Genomic DNA, 22788 nt, shown 5'->3' on the forward strand with positions numbered 1-22788 from the left:
CCAGTGTGTCTGAGGCCGTAGTCCTCAGCTTTGGCCCAAAATAAACTCTCTACCTATGTTAATTTCACCTCAGTTTCTTTAGGTTGATGCATGCAAACCAGGGCCATTCAGGAGTGAAAGTGGCACTATTAAGAACTATGCTGGGCCAAGCGTGGTGGCTCTCACCTGTAATCCCAGAACTTTGGGAGGCCGAGGAGGGCAGATCACTTGAGGTCAGGAGTTCGAGACCAGCCTGGCCAACATGGTGAAACCTCGTCTCTACTAAAAATACAAAAATTAGCTGGGTGTGGTGGCGGGCGCCTATAATCTCAGCTACTTGGAGGCTGAGGCTGGAGAACTGCTTGAATCCTGGAGGCAGAGGTTACAGTGAGCTAAGATCACACCACAGCACTCCAGCCCGGGTGACAGAGTGAGACTCTGTCTCAACAAAAAACAAAAACAAAACAAAAAACAAAAAACTGTGCTTTACCAACAGACACCAGCCTGGACACAGGTCACCTCTAAACAGCAGGATCCCCAAGCAGCAAGGACAAGTGGCTGGATCACAGTAAATGGGGGGATAAGGATAAGGCCCGAGAGAAGGAAGGGGGCAGGTTTTGTTTGACCTTACAGGCCATGGCAAGAACATTGGCTTTTACTCTAGGGGAGCTCCATGAGGGAGTTTTAAACAGAATAATATAATTGGGCTTACTTAAAAAAAATCAGGGCCGGGTGCGGTGGCTCATGCCTGTATTCCCAGCACTTTGGGAGGCTGAGGAGGGTGGATCATGAGGTCAAGAAATGGAGACCATCCTGGCCAACATGCTGAAACCCTGTCTCTACTAAAAATACAAAAATTAGCCAGGCATGGTGGTGCGCACCTGTAGTCCCAGCTACTCTGGAGACTGAGGCAGGAGAATCGCTTGAACCAAGGAGGCGGAGAATGCAGTGAGCTGAGATCGTGCCACTGCACTCCAGCCTGGGTGACAGAGCAAGACTCCGTCTCAAAAAAAAAATCAGAATATTATTTTATCTTATTTTTTAATTGGCATAGAATAATTGTACATATTTATGGAGCACACAGTGATATGTTGATACATACAGTGTGTAGTGATCAGATCAAGATATTTAGCATATCCATCTTCTTGATCATGTCTATCATGTCACTGTGCTGGGAGCATTCAGTACCCTCCTCCCAGCGGTCTGAGGGTTTTTAAAGGATTGCCCTAGCTGGTGTGGGAGGAACCAAACCTAAGGGCAAGAAGGCAGAGGCAGGGAAGCCTCTGAGGGCTCCTAGGACCCCCAAGGACCTTGCTTGGTAGACTCAAGAAATCGAGGTTGACAGCCAGGCAGAGTGGCTCAGGCCTGTAATCCCAGTACTTTTGGAGGTCAAAGTGGGTGGATCACCTGAGATCAGGAGTTCGAGAGCAGCCTGGCCAACATGGTGAAACCCCATCTCTACTAAAAATACAAAAAAATAACCAGGTGTGGAGGCACACACCTGTAGTCCCAGCTACTCAGGAGGCTGAGGCAGGAGAATCATGTGAACCAGGGTGGCAGAGGTGGCAGTGAGCCGAGATCACATCATTGCACCCCAGCCTGGGTGACAGAGTGAGACTCCATCCCAAAAAGTAAAAAATAAAAGTTAAAAAAGGAAATCGAGGTTGCCATCAAACAGGAAGTGGGGTGAGTGAAAGGGGAGTAGTGATATTGATATGGTTTGGGTGCGTCCTCACCCAAATCTCATCTTGAATTGTAGCTCCCATCATACCCACGTGTTGTGGGAGATAATTGAATCATGGGGGCAGTTCTCATGGTAGTGAATAATCTCACGAGATCTGATGGTTTTATAACAGGAAACCCCTTTTGCTTGGCTCTCATTTCTCTCTTGCCGCCACCTTTCGCCTTCTGCCACGATTGTGAGGCCTCCCCAGCCACGTGGAACCGTGAGTCTATTAAACTTCTTTTCCAGTCTTGGCTTTGTCTTTATCAGCAGCGTGAAAACAGACTAATACAGACACAGTGACATACGTATTTAGTCTTCTACCTGATTTCCTGATACATGACTTCTAAAATCCTTGGAACCTCCAAAGGGACAGTGTCTTTTTGTATGCTGATGATTGGCTGGTGACTGGCAGCCCCCAGTGGTTTCTGGAGGAGGCCTGGTTACCAGGAAGACCGAGACAAGATTAGAGAATTAGGACTTTGAGCCCCATCCTTCAATCTCCCCGAAAGGAGAGGGGCTGAAGTTTGAGTTGATTATCAGTTGCCACTGATTTAATCAATCATGCCTGCATAATGAAGCTTCCATAAAACCCCAACAGGACTGGATTCGGAGAGCTTACAGGCAGCCAGACACACGGGGGCTTCCGGGAAAGTGAACAGGAACACATCCACATGCTGGGGGTGGCCCACCCAACTCCATGGGGACAGGAGTTCTTGCGCTCGGGGCCCTTCCAGAACCTCGCCTGTATGGCTCTTCATCTGGCTGCTTTTTTAATTTTTAAATATATATTTTTTGAGGCCCAGACTGGAGTGTGGTAGCATGTTCACGGTTCATTGCAGCCTCAACTTCCTGGGCTCAAATGATCTTTCCACCTCAGGCTCCCGGGTAGTGGGGACCACAGGTGTGTGCCATCACGCCTGGATTATTGATTGATTGATTGAGACAGGGTCTTGCTATGTTGCCGAGGCTGGCTCCTTTATACTAAAGGAGATTTGGGGCTCAGAAAATGATGCCCCAAAATGAAGGCCTCAGCAGCAGCCTCAGAAGCAAAAGTTTCTCTCTGACCTTCTCCTGCCCTCCTGTCTGTGGTCCCTCATTCTGCCCTGAGGCTGGCCATACAGACTAGAATCTCTCTTCCTCAGGGTGGGTCACAGGAACCAGAACCCCTTTCCCCCAAACCAGCCATACAACCTAAAGTATGACTCTAACTTCCCCTCTGCCCTATCTGTGTAAAAACTGGCCATAAAGAAATTCTCTGGCCTACTTTGACTGTAGACCATAAGACCCCCATTCCAGGCCAGGCGCCGTGGCTCACGCCTGTAATCCCAGCACTTTGGGAGGCTTAGGTGGGTAGATCACCTGAGGTCAGGAGTTCAAGACCAGCCAGGCCAACATGGTGAAACCCCATCTCTACTAAAAACACAAAAATTAGCCAGGCGTGGTGGCATGCACCTGTAATCCCAGCTACTCAGGAGGCTGAGGCAGAAGAATCACTTGAACCCAGGAGGCGGAGGTTGCAATGAGCCGAGATCACACCACTGTACTCCAGCCTGGACGACAGAGCTAGACTCTGTCTCAAAAATAATAATAATAATAATAAGACCACCATTCCAGAGAGGGTCCTCCCCACACCCAGAAGGAACTCTGCTCAGAGAGACCAAGAGGAATCTAGCCAGACAGGCCCTGCTGGGTTCCCCACTCCATCTGCTAGCATTAGATCAGATCGTTTTTATCCAATCCTATGTCTCCACAGCTGCCCATACTGTGTTGAGCCTCAGCATGAAAATGGACAATTTCCCCTGTATCTTTGGGTCTTCATTCCGAAGTCTCCTGTGACAGGTAAAACTATAATCAAATAAATGCGCATCCCTTTCTCCTATTCAGCTGCCTTTTGAGAGTTGATTTTCCATGAACCTTCAGAGGGCGAAGGGGAAGTTTTCCCTTCACCCCTACATGGTAAACCTGAGTAAGTGTTCCCCCGAGTTCTGAGCCTCTCTAGCAAGTGAATTGAACCCAAAGAGAGGGCTGTGGGAACCCCAATTTACGGCTGGTTGGTCAGAAGCAAACACAAAATAGGCTAGGCACGGTGGCTCACTCCTGTAATCCCAGCACTTTGGGAGGCTGAGGTGGGTGGATCCCTTGAGGTCAGGAGGCGGCCAACCTGGTGAAACACCATCTCTACTAAAAATACAAAAATTGGTGTGGCATGGTGGCGCAGGCCCATAGTCCCAGCTACTGGGGAGGCTGAGGCAGAAGATTCACTTGAACCCAGGAGGTGGAGGCTGCAGTGAGCCAAGATCTCACCACTGCACTCCAGCCTGGGCAACACAGTGAGACCCTGTCTCAAAAACAAAAATAAAGAAAGAAGAAGAAGCAAACTCAAAATAACCTGGGCTTGGGATCAGCTTTGGGAGTGGGGCTCAGGTCTTGTGGGACCAAGTCCTCAACCTGCGGGACCTGAGGACATCTCCAGGTAGACAGTGTTGGGACTGAGTGGAAGCAGAGGACCCCCGGCTGGTGTCTACTACAGAACTGACTCTGCAGGAAGTCCGTGCAGGAGTCTCCCCCGCCTGTAGAGGCTGCACTTGGATGGTGTCCGTGCCCCTGGTGGAAGAGGGAGGAGGCATGAGGAGGAAAGGAGACCCTTGGGTGACCATGGCCAAGGGTGTGAGGGGCAGGTGTGTCCCCCAGCTCACTCTGGAGACTTTTTCCTGGGCTTTCTACCACAGCTAAAGTAAAATGACCATGAACTGGGTGGCTTAAAACAACAGACTTTATTCTCTCACAGTTCCAGAGGCCAGAAGTCTAAAATGAAGGTGTCACATCAAGGAAGGGATCCTTCCTCACCTCTTCTAGCTTCTGGTGGTTCCTGGCTGTTATGAACCGAGTGTATGTGTCCCCCCAGAATTCATCTGTTGAAACCCTAATCCCCAGTTCGGTATGGTACTAGGAGGTGACATCTCTGGGAGGTAATTAGGGTTAGATGATGTCATGGGGGTAGAGCCCCCTGATGCCATGATGGGATGAATGCCCTTATAAGAAGAGATGGGGGACGCCGGGTGCAGTGGCTCATGTCTGTAATCCCAACACTGTGGGAGGCCGAGGCGGGTGGATAACTTGAGGTCAGGAGTTCGAGACCAGCCTGGCCAACATGGTGAAACCCCATCTCTACTAAAAATACAAAAATGAGCCAGGTGTGGTGGGGGGTGCCTGTAATCCCAGCTACTCAGGAGGCTGAGGGGGGAAAATCACTTGAACCCGGGAGGCAGAGGCTGCAGTGAGCTGAGATCAAATCACTGCACTCCAGCCAGAGTGAGACTCTATGTCCAAAAAAAAGAAAAAAGAGACAGGGGATCGCGCGCTCTCTCGCGCTCTCCTCTCTCGTTCTTCACCCCCCTCTGCCATGTGAGGTCTGAAGTAGGAAGGCAGCCATGCTTAAAACCAGGAAAAGGCCCTCCCCAGATTGAACCGAATCTTCCAGTACCTTGATCTGTAACTTTCCAGTTTCCAGAACTGTGAGAAACAAATGTCTGTTGTTTGAGCCTCCCAGTCTACCACATCTTTAGCAGCCACAGCAGACGAAGACACCTGCAGTCATTGCCATTGCCGGGCTTGTGGGAGCGTCGCTCTGACCTCTGCTTCCGTCTTCATGTGGCCATTGCCCCTCTGGGGCAGTGTCTCTGTGTCAAAATGTTCCTCTTCTAAGGGTGCCAGTCATTGGATGAGGGTGTGACCTCATCTGAACTTGATTACAACTGCAAAGACCGTTATTTCCAGATAAGGTCACATTCACGGGTACCAGGTAGCCATGAATTTCTTGGGGGTGCTTTCCAACTCAGAGCACCTGCCATTCCCTAGGCGTCCTCCCTGGCCCAGCCTCCCCCACCCACCCTCACCCGCTGTCTTTGAGCTCCACGAACCAGGAGCCACCTTCTCAGACCCCCTTTGCTTGATCATGGTTCTGCATGCGAGCTGCCCTCCTCCCCAACACCTGCCAGCTCTCCCCCAACCTTGCGATGGCAACTGGACCCATTTTTACCCATACACAATTTCAAAGCAGACTGAATGCAGTTAAAATCCTCCAGATACTTCCTTTCAGGTCCACATCCCTCTGTAAGTGTTCATCTTTGAAACCCTAGGTAGAATCTGAGTTTGATCTTTTTTTTTTTTTTTTTTGACACAGAGTCTCACTCTGACACCCAGACTCGAGTGCAGTGGTGTGATCATGGCTCACTACAGCCTTGACCTCCTTGGCTCAAGTGATCCTCCTGTCTCAGCCTCCTAAATAGCTGGGGCTACAGGCATGCACCACCATGCTCGGCTAATTTTTTTTTTTGTAGAGACGGTGTTTCACCATGTTGGCCAGGCTGGTCTCAAACTCCTGGGCTCAAGAGATCCACCCTCCTCAGAATCCCAAAGTGCTGGGATTACAGGCATGAGCCACCATGCCTGGCCTTGATCTTTATACCAACTAATTGGTATACACACAAGCTCATGCTATGAAATGGTATTTCACACTGTGTGCCGCTTTGCCTTGGGCTCCCTAAAACTTCATCACCCCCCAGCGGACTCTCACTGCTGCGGCCTGTGGCCCTACTCAAGGAGCTCAAGGAGGCCACTAGCCATTTGGAGAAGGAGGTAGTTGGGGCCCTGAAAGTTTACAGGACTTCCTCAAGGCCACAGCAGGTGTGTGAGAAAAGGAAGATGGCCAGCCTGCCTCCACTTCTCTTTCCAATCTCCCACTTTGCCTGAGCTAAGCTCAAGCTCAGGGCCACCCACGTCTTGGAAGGGCTTCCTACCAGCTGGTCTATTGAGATGAGAGCTGCCCTGCATATCATGCTTGTCATCGCCAAGGACCCCAAGCTCCAGTTAGCTCAAGTCCTAGAGAATGTGCCAGCTACAGAGAGCTATGCAGGGCGTGGCCCTGGGGATGCAGGATGTTATTGCCCTTGGGATGGGAAGGAGAGATGAGAGGGAGAATTGGCTGGATCTTAAAATTGTGTTGCACCCCTTCAAACACTCTACCATCTTTGCCTCTGTAGTTCAATATTAGTCTGTTCCTATCTTCTAAACTTGCAAATGAACTTGCATGGCAATAAATCTCTGCACACTCAAAGCCATGATTTCCTCAGCAGGTGGATGCAGAATGCTCGGAGACCTATAATAATCAGCCTTTGGCAACAAGCACTTTTTCTTCTGACTCATTATTGCCACGTTTTAAGAGGAGAAGGGAGCAACTGCTCTCACGGGGCTACAGAGACACGGAAACACGCTGGGGAGGCTGCTCTGTCACCAGGAAAGACAATGGAATCCATTTAAAATGTCTTATTTTCCCTTTCTCTGCCAAGCAAAAGCATCAGAACCCTTTGGGGAATTCACTTTACAAGGAAACAAAATGAGGCCCCGCATCTGCAGCCTGGCCCTCCCCGCCACCTGCACCCCTTCCTCTGAGGTCCCCGGCTCTGCACGGGCCGAGCAGGCGGCACCCGCTCCCGGTGGTGGCATTGTTGGGACCTGCTCACAAAACACAGTTGTTCTCTGCAATAGCTCATTTTCCTTTCTGGGTTTGCATTTTTTTTTTTTTTTTTTTTTTTTTTGAGACAGAGTCTTGCTCCATAGCCCAGGCTGGAGTGCAATGGCACAATCTGGGCTCATTGCAACCTCCGCCTCCTGGGTTCAAGCAATTCTCATGCCTCAGCCCCCCGAGTAGCTGGGATTACAGGTGACCACCACATTGGGTAAGTTATGTATTTTTGGTAGAGATGGGGTTTCGCCATGCTGCCCAGGCTGGTCTCGAACACCTGACCTCGGGTGATCCACCTGCCTTAGCTTCCCAAAGTGCTGGGATTACAGGCGTGCGCCACCACGCCTGGCCTCCCTTTCTGTTTTAAAGGTGCTCTGTTTATTCCCATTGAACCTGGACTTCACAGAGAGGATGGACACAATTACAAAGCTCTGAGAGCTCTGTCCCTCACTTTTCTTTTGTCCTCACTGGGTAGGTCCTTAAGGCTCTGTCGTACCTTTAGGGCACAGCATTGGCAACCCTCACCAGTGCTTGAGGGGTGGATACCTACGCTGTCTCCAGCATGAAGTTCCCAAGGGAACAGAGGTCACCAAAGAGTCCAATCAGCAAGGACTTCAGAGGTGGAGCGCTTGAATTACTTGCTCTGAACTTCTTCAGAGGTGGAGAGCTTGAATTACTTGCTCTGCACTTCTTGCTAAGCCAGCAGGGTCATTCGGATCACTGATCTGCAACCCAGCTGGATCAGGAGTCAATGCCCGGCCTAGTGCACCGGGCAAGTGACAACAGTGACAGAAAATTGGGCCTATTTGGACCATTTGGCAGAAAGCTAGACTCAGTGGCAAGCGTGAATTAAACAAACTAATAAAACATAACTTTAATGTATTTTTACAATGTTCTTTTAAACTATTGCATACTGTAAAGAAAAGTTTTTATTAAGATAAATTTGGGGCCAGGTGCGGTGACTCACACCTGTAATCCCAGCATTTTGGGAGGTCAAGGCAGGAGGATTACTTGAGGTCAGGAGTTCAAGACCAGCCTGGCCAACATGGTGAAACTCTGTCTCTACTAAAAATACAAAAATTAGCCAGGCATGCTGGCACATGCCTGTAATCCCAGCTACTTGGGAGGCTGAGGCAGGAGAATTCCTTGAACCTGAGAGGCGGAGGTTGCAGTGAGCCAAGATCGTGCCATTGCACTCCCGCCATGGCGAAGAAGCAAAACTCTGCCTCAAAAAACAAAACAAAACAAAAAGATAAATTTGGGGCAGGTCCTTGTCTATCAGAATTGAATGAAATGTTATTTTGACTTTTACTATGAATATAATTGGAGACTGGCCAGGCACGGTGGCTCACGCCTGTAATCCCAACACTTTGGGAAGCCAAGGCAGGCAGATCACTTGAGGTCAGGAGATCGAGACCATCCTGGCTAACATGGTGAAACCCCGTCTCTACTAAAAATGCAAAAAATTAGCCGGGTGTGGTGGCACTCACCTGTAGTCCAGCTGCTCGAGAGGCTGAGGCAGGAGAATGCCGTGAACCTGGGAGGCGGAGCTTGCAGTGAGCCGAGATCAAGCCACTGCACTCCAGCCTGGGTGACAGAGCAAGACTCTGTCTCAAAAAAATTATTATTATTGTTATTATTATTATATATATATATTATATATATAATTGGAAACCAAAGTAAATAATTTCTATGTCTGTCACCACCCAGGAGGAATGAAGATGAAGTATTTATTATCAGACACTCAAGTGAAGAAAAACTTTTTGGCCAGGCACGATGGCTCATGCTTGTAATCCCAGCACTTTGGGAGACTGAGGTGGGTGGATCACCTGAGTCCAGGAGTTAGAGACCAGCCTGGGCAACACATCAAAAACCCATCTCTACAAAAAATACAAAAAATTAGCCAGGCATGGTGGTGTGTGCCTGTAGTCCCAGTTACTTGGGAGACTGAGATGGGAGGATCACCTGAGCCCGGGAGGTTGAGGCTGCAGCGAACTGTGTAAGGTGAGACCCTGTTTTTTTTGTTTTTGTTTTTGTTTTTTTTTTTTAAAAAAAAGCCAGGTGCAGTGGCTCACACCTGTAATCCTAGCACTTTGGGAAGCTAAGGTGGGAGGATTGATTGAGTCCAGGAGTTCGAGACCAGCCTAGGCGACATAGTGAGACTATGTCTCTATGTAAAAACATTTTATTGATTTAAAAATTTTTGAAAAATTAGCCTAGTGTGGTGGCAGTGCCTGTAGAATTGAATCAGCTACTCAGGAGGCTGAGGCAGGAGGATCACTTGAGCCCAAGAGGTAGAGGCAGCAGTGAGCTGTGATCACACCACTGCACTTCAGCCTAGGCAAAAAACCAAGACACTGCCTCAAAAAAAAAAAAAAAAGTGGCCAGGCGCAGTGGCTCACACCTATCACACCTATAATCCCAGCACTTTGGGAGGCTGAGGTGGGTGGATCACCTGAGGTCAGGAGTTCGAGACCAGCCTGACCAACAGAGTGAAACCCCATCTCTACTAAAAATACAAAATTAGCTGGGCATGGTGGCACATGCCTGTAATCCCAGCTACTTAGGAGGCTGAAGCAGGATGGGAGGCTGAGGCAGGAGAATTGCTCAAACCTGGGAGGCGGAAGTTGCAGTGAGCCGAGATCGCGCCATTGCACTCCAGCCTGGGCAACAAGAGTGAAACTCCGTCTCAAAAAAAAAAGAAAGAAAGAAAGAGAGGGGGGGCACGGTGGCTCACGCCTGTAATCCCAGCACTTTGGGAGGCCGAAGTGGGCGGATCACCTGAGGTCAGGAGTTCAAGACCAGCCTGGCCAACATAGCAAAATCCTGTCTCTACTGAAAATACAAAAATTAGTCGGGCGTGGTCGTGGGCACCTGTAATCCCAATTACGCGGGAGGCTGAGGCAGGAGAATCGCTTGAACCCAGGAGGCAGAGGTTGCAGTGAGCTGAGATCACGCCATTGCACTCTAGCTTGGGCAACAGAGCCAGACTCCATCTCAAAAAAAAAAAAAAAAAGAAGAAGAAAGAAAAAGAAAAGCTTTTCTTTCATTAACTAAACTTATAAAATAGTAAGATCTATGAAAAGAGAACCAATGGTAAAGAAAACTATTTAGAAGCCAAGTGTCTTCCCAAAACTAGAATATAAGGTTCCTAACTCCAGAAAAATCACTGTAACCCTGTCTTCCTCATCTCCTTTGCAGCTAGGACTTTCTGGGAATGTTTAAATCTGGACCTAACTTGTGCGATTCAGAGTTCTGCAGGTTTGTCAGGGCAGAGTCAGGCCTGAATTAAGACCAGGACCCTCACCAAGGCTAACTGAGCTTCCCACTATTAGTTGTGAAATATTTGCTAAGCACCTTTGAGAGAAAACCATTAAGCCCACTGATGTCAAGCATAGTAGACAACCTATACAAGGCATATGTGGTTTTTAATTTTTTTTTAATGTTCACATTCAAAAGAAACATTTTCCAGAATCCTTGTGCCTAATAACTGTAATTACAGAAAATGTGGGGCAACTTTCAATAATTTCAAATTATTACCTTCGGCCAGGCGAGGTGGTTCACGCCTGTAATCCCAGCACTTTGGGAAGCCGAGGTGGGTGGATCACAAAGTCAGGAGCTCGAGACCTGCCTGACCAACACGGTGAAACCCTGCCTCTACTAAAAATACACAAATTAGCCAGGCATGGTGGCACGCACCTGTAATCCCAGCTACTTGGGAAGCTGAGGCAGGAGAATCGCTTGAACCTGGGAGGCGGAGGTTGCAGTGAGCCGAGATCGTGCCATTGCACTCCAGCCTGGGTGACAAAGTGAGACTCTGTCTGAAAAAAAAAAAATTATTACCTTTGAGGGCTGGGTGCAGTGGCTCACACCTGTAATCCTAGCACTTTGAGAGCCCAAGGCAGGCAGATCACTTGAGGTCAGGAGTCTGAAACCACCCTGGTCAACATGTTGTAACCCCATCTCTACTAAAAATACAGAAATTACCCGGACATGGTGGTGGGCACCTGTAATCCCAGCTACTTGGGGGACTGAGGCAGGAGAATAGCTTGAACCTGGGAGGCGGAGGTTGTAGTGAGCTGAGATCACGCCACTGCCCTCCAGTCTGGGTGACTCAGCCAGACTCTGTCCCAAAGTAAATAAATAAATAAATAAAATTATTACCTGTGAGGCCAGGCACAGTGGCTCATGTCTGTAATCCCAGCACTTTGAGAGGCCAAGGCAGGAGGATCACTTGAGGTCAGGAGTTTGAGACCAGCCTGGCCAACGTGGTGAAACCCCATCTCTACTAAAAATACGAAAAAATTAGGCCACACTCATGCCTGTAATCCCAGAACTTTGGGAGGCTAAGGCGGGTGGATCACCTGAGGTCAGGAATTTGAAACCAGCCTGGCCAACATGGTGAAACACCGTCTCTACTAAAAATACAAAAGTTAGCCGGGTGTGGTGGTGTGTGCCTGTAGTCCCAGCTACTTGGGAGGCTAAGGCAGGAGAATCACTGGAACCTGGGAGGCGGAGGTTGCAGTAAGCCAGGATCATGCCACTGCACTCCAGCCTGTGTGACAGAGCGAGACTCTCTCAAAAAAAAAAAAAAAAAAATCCTCTTCCTCCAAAGTTTAAAAATCATATAAATGTACCTTCCTCTCAATTATGCTGTGAACCTAAAACTGTTTCCCCAAAATAGTATCTTTAAAAAAATCAAGAATACTATAGGCATGTTCTAGAAGAAAAATGTACAGGTTGCAGGCAGGAGACACCGAGCAAATCATTTCATATCTGGAGGCCTTCATTTATTGCTCCACAAGGTTAAGAGTTCAACTCACACTGGGGTATATGAGCTAACCTCTCACCAGGGCATTCTGTTCAAACCTTGGGCCTCACTTCGTAAAAGTCCAGGAAATTACTCTCCCTTTCTGTTTGCACTCGGCCTCATGCCACGGGCCTCCTGGGCAGGTGCACTGCTGCTCCACCGGCACTCAACACATTTTTGCTGAAGGAATGGATGACCCCAGAAAACACATACAAGCTGGGCACAGTGGCATGTGTCTGTAATCCCAGCTACTTGGGAGGCTGGGGTGGGGGGATCGCTCAACGCCAGGAGTCGAGGCTGCAGTGGGCTGGGATCGCACCTATGAATAGCCCCTGCCCTCCAACCTGGGCAATGTAGCAAGACCCTGTCTCTAAAAATTAAAAAAAAGAAAGAAAGAATAAACATATGAATAACTATGGCCGGGCATGGTGGCTCACACCTGTAATCCCAGCATTTTGGGAGGCCGAGGTGGGCAGATCACCTGAGGTCCAGGAGTTTGAGACCAACCTGACCAACATGGTGAAACCCCATCTCTACTAAAAACGCAAAAATTAGCCGGGCATGGTGGCAGGCACCTGTAATCCCAGCTACTCAGGAGGCTGAGGCAGGAGAATCTCTTGAACCCGGGAGGCAGAGGTTGTGATGAGCCGAGATCGCGCCATTGCACTCCAGCCTGGGCAACAAGAGCGAAACTCCGACTCAAAAAAAAAAAAAAAAGACTGATAGGCCAGCGTGGTGGTGTGAAGAAAGATGGAAAGGTGAAAGCTACTGAGAATGGGAACTGAGAAGTCCTAACCGTGCCACAAGGTGTGATTAGTGCCATGGACAGGCATCATCCTGAATAGGTATCTACCTGTTCTTTCTTTCTTTTTTAGAGATAGGGTCTTGTTCTGTCACGCAGACTGGAGTACAGTGGTGCAATCATGGCTCACTGTAGCCTCAAAATCCTGGGCTTAAGCGATCTTCCCCCTCAGTCTCCCGAAGTGCTGGATGATGGCTGTGAACCACTGTGCCTGGCTGGCACCACTATTAAAGAGAACGTTAGTCAGATGTTGACAGTGGTTCATCTTTCCCCCCCCCCTTTTTTTTTTTTTTGGACACAGAGTCTTGCTCTGTCACCCAGGCGGGAGTACAGTGGCGTGATGTCGGCTCACTGCAAACTCCACCTCCCAGGTTCAAGCGATTCTCCTGCCTCAGCCTCGCTAGTAGGTGTAGTTACAGGCGCCCACCACCAAGCCCAGCTAATTTTTGTATTTTTGGTAGACACAGAGTTTCACCATGTTGGCCAGGCTGTTCGCAAACTCCTGACCTCAAAAGATACACCTGCCTCAGCCTGCCAAAGTGCTGGGATTACAGGCGTGAGCCACCGCACTCAGCTTTCCTTTTATTCACCTATTAATATAGTTTGTAATATCCTATTTGGAGCGAGGCAGAGTTTTCTAGGAGCAAAGGAGAGAGGAAAAAGCCCATCCTGCTATCTATGTATGTGCCTCTACTGACACCTAGGCTTGTTGTGAAACCAGCACCCCAGGTCCAACCTTGGCTGGCCACAGGGATTATAAAGTCCACACTTGTACTGGATGCCTAAGGGAGGCACATGAGGAGCCGTCCTTAATAGGAAAAGGAGATATGCCAACCACTGAGCAAGTCTTAAATAAAAGTTCACTCCCCATTGTTTCTGGTCTGTGTCTGAGTTTGTAGGTGTCTTTTAGGGGAAGAACATACTAGCAGCCCCCACTGTGCCCTTTCAAAAGCTGTAAAGCGGGAAAGGAATTAATTATGTTGAAAGCAGAGTCACAAACCCTCCACGGGGACAGCAGTAGGGGAGCAGGATGATCTATTTAGGTTCAAATAGATGTCTTCAGCCTTCCTTCTAAAACTTTATATGGGCCAGGGGTGGTAGCTCACGCCTGTAATCCCAGCACTTTGGGAGGCCAAGGCGGGCAGATCACGAGGTCAGGAGATCGAGACCATCCTAGTTAACACGGTGAAACCCCGTCTCTACTAAAAATACAAAAAATTAGCCGGGTGTGGTGATGGGCGCCTGTAGTCCCAGCTACTCGGGAGGCTGAGGCAGGAGAATGGCGTGAACCCAGGAGGCGGAGGTTGCAGTGAGCCGAGATCACGCCACTGCACTCCAGCCTGGGCGACAGAGCGAGACTCCGTCTCAAAAAAAAAAAAAAAAAAACTTTATATGGACAACCACCATTTAAAAAAATAGCAATAACAGGCTGGGCGTGGTGGTTCATGCCTGTAATCCCACCACTTTGGGAGGCCAAGGCGGGAGGATCACCCACGGTCAGGAGTTTGAGACCAGCCTGGCCAACATGGCAAAACCCTGTCTCTACTAAAAATACAAAAATTAGCTGGGTGTGGTGGCGCATGCCTGTGATCCCAGTTATTCGGGAGACTGAGGCAGGAGAATCGCTTGAATCTGGGAGGCGGAGGTTGCCGTGAGCTGAGATCGCACCACTGCACTCCAGCCTGGGTGACACAGAGTGAGACTCCATTTCAAACAAGTAAAATAAAATAAAATAATAAAATAATAACAACAGGCCAGGTGTCGTGACTCATGTCAGTAATCCTGGCACTTTGGGAGGCCAAGGTGGGAGGATTTCTTTTTTTTTTTTTTTTTTTTTTTTTTGAGACGGAGTCTCGCTCTGTCACCCAGGCTGGAGTGCAGTGGCTCGACCTCGGCTCACTGCAAGCTCCGCCTCCCGGGTTCACGCCATTCTCCTGCCTCAGCCTCTCCGAGTAGCTGGGACTACAGGCGCCCGCCACCACGCCCGGCTTATTTTTTGTATTTTTTAGTAGAGACGGGGTTTCACTGTGGTCTCGAACTCCTGACCTCGTGATCCGCCCGCCTCGGCCTCCCAAAGTGCTGGGATTACAGGCGTGAGTCACCGCGCCCGGCCGGTGGGAGGATTTCTTGAGGCCAGGAGTTCAAGACCAGCCTGGGCAACATAGCAAGACCCCATCTCTACAAAAATAAATAAATAAATAAAAATAACCAACAGCAAGGTTGGTCCAGGCATTCTAGAAGGGGCACTTAGGTAGGATGCTACCGCCTTGCCATTGATTGCTGACACAAAGACTCACATCTCAGCAGTGCCCATTCCCTGGCTGGTAGCCACTGTCCCAAATGGGCGCCAGTCCTGGTGTCAGCAGGTCTCTTTCTCCCACACAGCTGAAGGCCCCAACCCGTCCTGCCTCTTGTCCTCCTGAAGCTCTGGCCATGGCAGGCCTGGTGCTCACCCATGCCACCATCTCAGTGGACAGAACTCCTCTGTTGCTTTTGCAATCCTTTCCAGAAGCCTCCCCATGAAGTCCGAAAACGCTCTTCAGCTGGAAGCAGCTGAAGGAAATCAGAGATGGGGGTGACAGCGCCACACACTCAAGCTAATGGGCAGTTGCGGTCGCAGTGGCATTGGCCACAGTAGGAGTCCCAATGTGTGGGACGCTGGGCGAAGGCCTGGGGGCGCGATGGGACTCATGCCCGCCCCCAACCCACCTCCCCTGAGCATCTCGCATCACCATTTGTCCAAGGACGCAGCGGCCCTAAACACTGGTGTATCTGTGCTCAGTACCAAGGGCACCACAGCTCTCCCGGGCTCGCAGAACAGTGGACACCACAGGCCGTGAGCCACCTACCAAGAGGTGCTGGCGTGCACATCTGCACAGGGCTCGTCCTTCCAAGTAGCCCCAGGAGGCTTTGCGGTGATGTCAGCAGCAATGCCAGTGACCAAACTTTTGGGAACTGTTTTTGGAGCATAGGGTGCATATTCTGGGGAGTTCTTTGCCTTGTCTTTAAACTTCATTTGAGTATCATTTAGGTGGCCGGGCTGATAGCTCATGCCTGTAATCCCAGGAGGCCAAGGCAGGAGGATGGCTTGAGCCCAGGAGTTTAGACCAGCCTGGGTAACATAGGAAAACCCTGTCTCAACAAATAATTTTTTTTTTTTTTTTGAAACAGAGTCTCTCTCTTTCACCCAGGTCGGACTGCAGTGGCACTATCTCGGCTCACTGCAAGCTCCGCCTCCCGGGTTCACGCCATTCTCCTGCCTCAGCCTCCCGAGTAGCTGGGACTACAGGCGCCCGCCACCATGCCTGGCTAATTTTTTGTATTTTTAGTAGAGACGGGGTTTCACCATGTTAGCCAGGATGGTCTCGATCTCCTGACCTCGTGATCCGCCCGCCTCGGTCTCCCAAAGCGCTGGGATTACAGGTGTGAGCCACCACGCCCGGCCTACAAATAATTTTTAGAAATTAGCTGGGCATGGTGGCACACACCCACGGTCCCAGCTACTCAGGAGGCTGAGGCAGGAGAATTGCCTGAGCCTGGGAGGTCGAGGCTGGAGTGAGCCATGATTGCCCCACTGCACTCCAGCCTGGGCTACAGAGCAAGACCATGTCTCAATAAATAAATAAATCTGTCTGTATTTCTCTCTATGTATTTTATTGGTTCTGTTTCTCTGGAGGACCCTAATACAGATGCCATCATAAGCGAAGTGATTGTGCTTTCAGAACCAAAATTAAGGCACGTAGTCTGAAAAATGCAAGTATACTTTCCAGAACAAACCAAAACAATGGCCATCCACCCATGCGTCTCACACTGGAATGCGTGTGTAAATTACTTGAGCATCTCATTAAAAGGCAGATTCTGGCTGAGTGGGTCTGGGATTCTGCATTACAAACAAGCTTCCAGCTGAGACAGATGCTGATTTTGCCTGACCACTGTGCGGATAGTTAAGTACCTGGAACTGCACTGTGCAAAACAGTGGCAGTTAGCCACGTGTGGCCATTAAGCTGTGAAATGTGGTTTTTCCGAACGGAGATGTGCTGTAAGTGTAAAATACCAGATTTCGAAGACTTGACATGAAGAGGAAAAAAAGGATGTAAAGCATTCCAATACTTTTTATATTGATTGCATGTTAAAAAGGTAATGTTTTTTGCTGGGCGCAGTGGCTCACGTCTGTAATCCCAGCACTTTGGGAGGCCAAAGTGGGTGGATCACAAGGTCAAGAGAATGAGACCATCCTGGCCAACATGGTGAAACCTCATCTCTATTAAAAACACAAAAATTAGCTAGGTGTGGTGGTGTGCACCTGTGGTCCCAGTTACTTGGGAGGGTGAGGCAGGAGAATCACTTGAACCCAGGAGGCAGAGGTTGCAGTGAGCCGAGATCCTGCCACTGCACTCCAGACTGGCAACAGAGCGAGACTCCGTCTCAAAAAAAAAAAAAAGATAATGTTTTGGAGGCGGGCGGATCACCTGAGGTCAGGAGTTCAAGATTAGCCTGGCCAACATGGAGAAACCCTGTCTCTACTAACATACAAAAATTAGCTGGGCATGATGGCAGGTGCCTGTAATTCCAGCTACTTGGGAGGCTGAGATGGGAGAATTGCTTGAACCCGGGAGACAGTGGTTGCAGTGAGCCGAGATCGTGTTACTGCACTCCAGCCTGGGCAGCTGAGAGAGACTCCGTTTCAAAAAAAAAAAAAATGTTTTGAGTAAGTTGGGTAAAATAAAATGCATACATTATTAAAATTACTTTCACCTGTTTCTTTTTATGTTTTTAAATGAGGGTCCTAGATAATTTTTAATTGCATATGTGGCTTACATTGTATTTCTGTTGAACAGAGCTGCTGCAGAATGTTATAAATTGGGACTATCTAGAAAGAATTTACAGCTGTTAAGTTTGGGGATGGCATTTGCCAGGACAGGTGGTATTAATAGGAGTATGTTAACAGATTGGTGGGGCCAGGAGCCAGACTTTGGAGGACTGAGGACTCTGGTGACCTGCCTAGTGTGTAGGCAAGGTCACCTGCAGAGTAGTGTGTGTGTGTGTGTGTGTGTGTGTGTGTGCGCGCGCGCGCGCGCGTGCGTGTGGACGCACATGCATGGGAATGCATGTGTGATAAAACGGGGTATGAGCCAGACATGGTGGCTCACGCCTGTAATCCCAGCACTTTGGGAGACCAAGGCGGGCAGATCACTTGAGGCCAGGAGTTTGAGACCAGCCTAGCCAACATGGCGAAAACCCATCTCTACTAAAAATACAAAAACATTTAGCCAGGCATGGTGGCACATGCCTGTAATCCCAGCTACTTGGGAGGATGAGGCATGAGACTCACGTGAACCTGGGAACTATCATACCAAGGGCCCATGGGCTTTGCTGATCTGAGAGTAGGAGGCAGAGGTTGCAGTCAGCTAAGACTATGCCACTGCACTCCAGCCTGGGTAACAGAGCAAGACTCTGTCTCAAAAAAAAGAGGGGTATGAAGAGAGAGGTAAAGAATTGTACCAGCCGAGTGCAGTGGCTCACACCTGTAATCCTAGCACTTTGGGAGGCTGTGGCGGGTGGATCGCGAGGTCAGGAGTTCGAGACCAGACTGGCCAACATGGTGAAACCCCATCTCTACTAATACAAAAATTAGCCGGTCATGGTGGCGGGTGCCTGTAATCCCAGCTACTCGGGAGGCTGAGGTGAGACTTGCTCGAACCCTGGAGGCAGAGGTTGCAGTGAGCCAAGATCACATGCCATTGCACTCCAGCCTGGGCAACAGAGCAAGACTCCGTCTCAAAAAAAAAAAAGAATTGTACCAGCCCTTAAGAATCACCACAGGTAGCAGAGGAGGGCCAAGTCAAAGCCACAGAGTGTAGAAGCCTCAGATGAAGTTCAAAGCCATACAGTCCTAAGGAATGCTAGGAGTCGGTAACACAGCAAGTTAATATCTTTGGGTAGACACGTGCAGCTACAGTTGTGGAATAAATTTCCTCCTGAGAGTGAAACTCTACAGTGCACACCACCTACAGTGCATTGAAGCAGACATTATGCAAACACTTCAAGAGAAAGGACACTTGGTCTCGGACCAGCGAAGCCCGTGGGCCCTCGGTGTGATAGTCTCAATGTATCTGTAGGAAGAGTAGGTCAGTGGCTGGTCAGCATCAGATAAAACAGTCAACAAAGCCAGCTCTGGCTGTGCCCATAGCTCACGGCAACTCACTTCCTCCAGCTGCTCAGGCCAACACCCGTGCGTCATCCCTGACTCCTCCCACTCTCACAACACCCAGCAGCAAATCCTGTTGGCTCCACTTCAAAATGGATTCTGGGCCCGGCACTGTGGTTCACCCCTGTAATCCCAGTACTTTGAGGGGCCGAGGAGGGTGGATCACTTGAGGTCAGGAGTTTAAAGCCAGCCTGGCCAACATGATGAAACCCCGTCTCTACTAATAATATAAAAAATTAGCCGGGTGTGGTGGTGGGCACCTGTAATCCCAGCTACTCGGGAAGCTGAGGCAGGAGAATGGCTTGAACCTGGGAGGTGCAGGTTGTAGTGAGCTGAGATCGTGCCATTGCATTCCACCCTGGGCAACAAGAGCCTGGGCAACAAGAGCAAAACTCTGGCTCAATAAATAAAAAACCACATCATTTCTATTTGATGTTCTCTCTGGATGTGTATATGCAAATTTCCCTTTTTCCTAAGGACACCTGTCATATTGGAATATGGCCCAGCCTGATGTCTTAATTTTAACTTGTTCACCTCTGAGAAGAACCTATCCCCAGATAAGATGACATTCTGAGGTAGTAGGAGTTGGAACTTCAACATGTGAATTTAGTGGGGAGAACAAGTCACAATTCAATCCATTACAGTCCTACCCAATTGTGAGCTAACAATGTGTGTTATTTGAAGCTACTGAATTTGGTGTAATGGTGTGTGCCTGTAGTCCCAGCTACTCAGGAGGCTGAGGCAAGAGGATGGCTTGAGCCCAGGAGTTCAAGGCTGCAGTGAGCCATGACTGCTCCACGGCACCCTAGCCTGGGTGATCTTGTCTCTTAAGAAAGAAGGAAAGAAGGAAAGAAGGAAAGAAGGAAGGAAGGAAGGAAAGAAAGAAAGAAAGAAAGAAAAAAAAAAAAACAGCCGGGCACGGTGGCTCATGCCTGTAATCCCAGCACTTTGGAGGCCGAGGCAGGCGGCTCAAGAGGTCAGGAGTTCAAGACCAGCCTGGCCAACATGATGAAGCCCCGTCTCTACTAAAAAATACAAAAAAATTAGCCGGGCGTGGTGGTGGGCACCTGTAATCCCAGCTACCCGGGAGGCTGAGGCAGAAGAATCGCGTGAAAACCAGAAGGCGGAGGTTGCAGTGGGCCGAGATCCCGCCACTGCACTCTAGCCTGGGCAACAAGAGTGAAACTCTGTCTTTAAAAAAAAAAAAAAAAAAAAAAGGGCTGGGCACAGTGGCTCGCGCCTGCAATCCCAGCACTTTAGGAGACCAAGGCGGGCTGATCACCTAAGGTCGGGAGTTCGAGATCAGCCTGGCTAACATGGTGAAACCTCATCTCTACTAAATATACAAAATTAGCTGGACGTGGTGGCGCATGCCTGTCATTCCAAGCTACTCGGGACGCTGAGGCCGGAGAATCGCTTGAACCCAGGAGGCAGAGGTTGCAGTGAGCCAGGATTGCACCACTGCCTGGCAACAGAATGGGCTCCATCTCAAAAAAAAAGAAAAAGATCTGCTAAATTTGTAGTAACTTGTTGCACAGCATAGAAAATTAATATAGTCTCCCTAAATATTATAGTTAGTACTGCCTGCTTTTAAGAGTCTCTTTCAATCTATAGATTCCCCCTGCATCTCTTTATTCTCTCTCAATTTTTTACTGAAAAATTTGGGATGGTTAATTTGTATCGCTTCCCATAGTCTGGATTTTGCTGGTTACATTTCTGTGGTATAGGTTAACAGGTTTCTTTTTTCTTCCTGTAAATTGATCATTGCATCTAGAGTGTTAATCAGATTAAGCTTTTTATGTTTTTGTTAAGACTCTTTCAAAGTACACAGCTACAAGGTGTTTGTGTGTGTGTGTATATGTATATGTGAATTTGTGTATTTTTTTTAAGATAAGATGCCTCATGAAACATACTGATACTTCTGATTCAAATTCAGGAGACAAGATGTTACTCATTCTCTTCTATTTCACATCTGTAACTCCTTTTCCCTACACCAAGAATTCAGTTCTCTGGCCACTGGGGATGATAGAATTTGAATATCACATAATTACTAATTGCTTTGTCCCATGTTCGAAAACATTCTTAGAATAAAAATATAACATTACCAGTCCATATGATCACTAAAAACAGTTCCAAAACATTTTATTTTACTTTAGTATTATTATTACTTTTTTTTTCTTTGAGACGGAGTCTTGCTCTGTCACCCAGGCTGGAGTGCAATGGTGTGATCTCAGCTCACTGCAACCTCTACCTCCTGGGTTCAAGTGATTCTCCTGCCCTAGCCTCCCAAGTAACTGGGATTACAGGCGCCCACCACCACACCTGGCTAATTTTTGTATTTTAGTAGAGATGAAGCATTGCAGGATCTGGCCAGCAGCCCGCAATGCAACGGGGCTCTCTCTTTGTTCCCAAGCGGATTGGCAGGTTGAGAAATAATAGACACACACAAGATAGTGAAAGCTGGGTCCAGGGGGGTCACTGCCTTCTGGTCCCTCAGTGCCAACAATGCACCGGATATACCAGCATTTATTATTAAGTTTAGTGAGGTCGGGGGTAGGTTAGTGAGGGATTTAGGGTCATTTGATTATGAGGTGAGATGGTCACATGGGGATGAAGCAATTCTTTAACATAACATTTGTATGTAGAAGTACAGTACATTTGTATGTAGAAGTACAGTATACAGAGATAAGAATTTACAACATAGTGTGTGCGTCAGTAATTTCTAACAGAGCCTTAAAACAGAAACACAGTCTTTCCATAACCTATGATTAGCAAGATTTTAATCAGTAGTAAAAACTGCAACAAAAGCTGGTTACAAACAATCCATGGAAACAGGAAGCTAGATAACTGGTTAGACCAGAAATTCTCAGAAGGGAGTATACCTTAACCCTGAAGAGGCCTAGAAGAGCCGCAGCAAGATGAGGGCGTTTATAGCCCTATCTTATCCATATGGACAGGCGCCCCCCATGTGTCCATTTATAGGCTCTCCACAAGGGTCGCATTCCATTCCCAGAGCTATGAACATCTGCTTTGCTGGGATAGGAATCTTGGTGATGTGAAACTTCCCTGACTGCAAGTCCATTCATAGGCTCTCTGCAGGGGGAAGCACATCACGTGCTGTTGGCTCATTCTGGCAGTCCAACCTGGCATTGTCTTTACACAATCCTGCATGCAATTTTGTATTTACAATAATCAGGAGCATTTCATCTTTTATTCCGTAGCAATAGTTTCAGGGGGTCTCCCTACAATGAAGTTGCACCACATCGGCCAGGCTGGTCTCGAACTCCTGACCTCAAGCCACCCACCTGCCTTGGCCTCCCAAAGTGCTGAGACTACAAGCCTGAGCCACCGTCCCTGGCCAAAAACAAAAAAACAAAAAACAAAAAACAAAACACACACACACACACACACACACACACACACACACTTTAAAGATATGCCCACACCATTTTCTTCCCCTATTTATAGCTGTACTTTGTCTATGTTGTTGGCGAATGTAACCATTACACTCCATCCTCTCCCTTTTACTCCTCATCTTCTCTTGGTTCTCCATGTAAATATATCTTTAATGTTCACACCAGGCTAATGTCAATGTCTTTTTAGTCTCGTTGGTTGTCTGAAGTTTATTTTCTAGTAATTCCTCAGGAAAGGCTTTGGAAACAATATTCTCTGGGTTCCTGCACATTGGTGAGAATCTGCTATTTTTTTTTTTTTTCTTTTTAACTCACTCTGTCACCCA

Source organism: Pan paniscus, chromosome 23 (genome assembly GCF_029289425.2).
Source record: "Pan paniscus chromosome 23, NHGRI_mPanPan1-v2.0_pri, whole genome shotgun sequence".
NCBI classification, from domain to species: Eukaryota; Metazoa; Chordata; class Mammalia; order Primates; family Hominidae; genus Pan; species Pan paniscus.